A 3,170-nucleotide genomic window follows, 5' to 3' on the forward strand; every position below is an offset into this window, starting at 1 on the left:
AGCCTACAAATCAAGAACTAGGGCTTGAATTTTGAAACCAAACAATTAGGATTTGATGGGTCATTTGAACTCGAATTTGGGAGTTCTTGGTATGTATAGACTCGTGGCGAGACAAGGAATCCGGTGATGTTAATTTTCTGATTTTTTGAGACATGGGCCCGGGGCTCGGGTTTTGTCAAATTTGTGAATTTTGATATTTTTCGATTGCTTTCGATTGGGTATTGTCTCTTTAGCATAATGCGACATATTCGTTGTGATTTTGGGCAGATTCGTCGCATGAGGAGGGTAATTTGAGAGGCAAGGGCATAGCGAGCTAGACTTTGACCGTCTTGAGGTGAGTAATTGATGTAAATGATGTCCTGAGGGTTTGAAACCCCGGAATTTCACATCGTAACGCTATATTGAGGTGACTTGCACACCGGATAACGGGCGTGGGGTAGAGCACCGTTGGGGATTGTGACTTGGTCCGTTCCGAGAGATGTTTTTACCGTGTTTTCTACTTGAACTAAATTGAGAATCATCCTTACTTGGATTTAATTGTTACATTTGGGCTTCATGCCAATTATTTGAATCCTTCAGGGATTGATATCACTGCATTCGCATATTTTGCATATCATTTGACCTCAGTCCAAGGTTTTAAATACTGTTTTGCAAACTCAGCCATCTTTCTAAGATTTGAAAACTTAAATGATATTTCTAAATGATATTTCAGGCTGATAACTACTGTTTTACAAATGCCCAAGGTGCTTATGATGATTTCTGGACTGAGCATGGATCGGTCTGCGCACCGCAACAGTGTTATATTGATATTGAGGCCGAGAGCCTGGTTGATTACATTGATATTGAGGCCGAGAGCCAGGTTGATTACATTGATATTGAGGCCGAGACCCTAGGTGATTATACTGAGATTGATATGAGGCCGAGGGCCTAGATTTGATGCCACGAGATGGCTTAATATTGCGCTTGGGCTGTAGGAGCCCATCCGGAGTCTGCACACACCCCCAGTGAGCGCCGTCGACGATAAATAAATGGATGGCTCAGGATGCACGCCGCAGTGGGTACTAGAGTGTACCATCATAAGCATTGCATTGCACTCATGCATTTGTTTTTATCTGTTATACTTGTCTCAGTATTTGGTACTCTAACTTAATTGACTTGTTGCTTCACTATTTGTTGTTCTAAACTACGAGTTATAGTTTATTTTGTATTTTTCCATGATTTCTTATTCTCAACCTTTATTTATGTTTATTACTCACTGGGTCGGAGTACTCACATTACTCCCTGCACCTTGCGTGCAGATCCAGGTACACCACAGGCTAAGTGAGGAATTGTTTAGCTGAGCAGGCAGTATCCGGGAGTATTGAGGTAGTTGCATGGCGTTCGAAGCCTTGATCTCTCCCCTCTATCTCTATCTTTTATTCCGTATTTTTCCTTGATAGACTTGTAATAGGTGGATATTCTGTATTAGAGGCTCATATTCGTGACACCGGATTCTGTTGGGCTATGGTGTGGTATTTTAATTGAACTTCCGCAGATTTTATTATTAATTATACACTTGAATGAAATGACTTAGTAAATTCTCTGTGATATTTATCTATAATCTGAATAAGAATTTGGGATAATGTTGTTGAATGGTCGGGCTTGCCTAGCAGTGTGTTGGGCGCCATCATGACCGGGGTTGGGGTCGTGACAATAAGTCACTGTGTTAGAGTTTTGATACAGACTTATGGGTAGACCGGTACCCTTTCCCATTTGATGTCAAATAATCTTAGAGGCTTTGTAGACAAAGGTTCATTTTGTATAGTATGTCAGAGGCCTTGACAGCCCATATGTATTCATGTTTTAAGAATGATGGTTCATTGATATAATGCTTGCCCACTTATAGTTATACATTACAAGTTGTGGCCATGTTGGCCCATGATAGTTAGAAGAAAAAAATGAGTTACAGAGTGGTTTGCTTGGGACAGTATGGCACCGGGTGTCAGGCACGCCTCCCCAGGTGTGGGGCGTGACAAAGTGGTATCAGAGCGGGTCGTGTCCTAGGAAATCTACAAAGTTGTGCCTATTAGAGTCTCACTTATGGGTGTGTTGCGCGCCACATTTATAACTGAGAGGCTATAGGGCATTTAGGAAATGTTACCCTTTTTTTATTTCCAGATCGTGCCATTGAGCTGAGTTGTAAGAAGTTAGTATGAAGCATTCGCTAGATTTTGTATGCACCAGAGGTGCATGTATTATAGTAGAGCTTTAAGTCGTAACTTCCACCTATGTGGAAGGGAGGTTATGATAGAAAAAAAAAAGATATGATGCGCGATTGAAAGGTAAGTAAGATAAAGGTGAAGACGATACGAGATACTCATGTACAAAAGGTTATGAATAGTCCAGACTTCAGATAGAGGTTGGGTTTAGTTTAGTTTACAAAGGAGACCCTGGCGAAAATTTTGTAAATCTTTAAGAGTTAACATTCGATGACGAATGTTTTAAAGGGGGGAAGGATGTTACATCCATACTTTAATATTAGGATAAGTCATAGTAATCTATATGAGCTTGAAAGGATTAAGACCATTCATGAGGTTATAGAGGATTTGTGACGATGTTATTGTAAGACCCCGTAAGTTTAAAAACTTTGTGTAACGACCCGACCGGTCGTTTCATGAGTTACCACTCTATTTTCCCCATTTTTTCTTCTTTATGTGTTGTTCAGTTGTATTATGTGATATCTGGTTAGTTGATTCGGGTTGGGAGAGGTTTTCGAGAGGTTTGACACACTTGGTCTCTTTTGAGAAAGCTTAAATTGGAAAAGTCAATGGATGTTGACTTATGTGAAAAAGGGCTCGGATGTGAGTTCTGATGGTTTGGATAGCTTCGTTAAATGGTTTGGGACTTAGGAATGTGATCGGAGTGTATTTTGGAGGTCCGTGGTAATTTAGGCTTGAATTGGCGAAATTTGAATTTTGGCGCTTTCCCGTTGGTTGTGGAAATTTTGATATCGGGGTCGGGAAGGAAATCTGGAAATTAGAGTAGGTCCGTTGTGTCATTTGTGACGTGTGTACAAAAGTTCAGGTCATTCGGAAGAGTTTTGGTAGACTTTTTGATCGTTTTCGGAATTCAGAAGTTTTGGAATCCTTAGGCTTGAATACGAGGGTGATTTGGAGTTTCGGCATTGTTTT

The sequence above is a fragment of the Nicotiana sylvestris genome, chromosome 12, assembly GCF_000393655.2.
Source record: "Nicotiana sylvestris chromosome 12, ASM39365v2, whole genome shotgun sequence".
Lineage (NCBI taxonomy): Eukaryota > Viridiplantae > Streptophyta > Magnoliopsida > Solanales > Solanaceae > Nicotiana > Nicotiana sylvestris.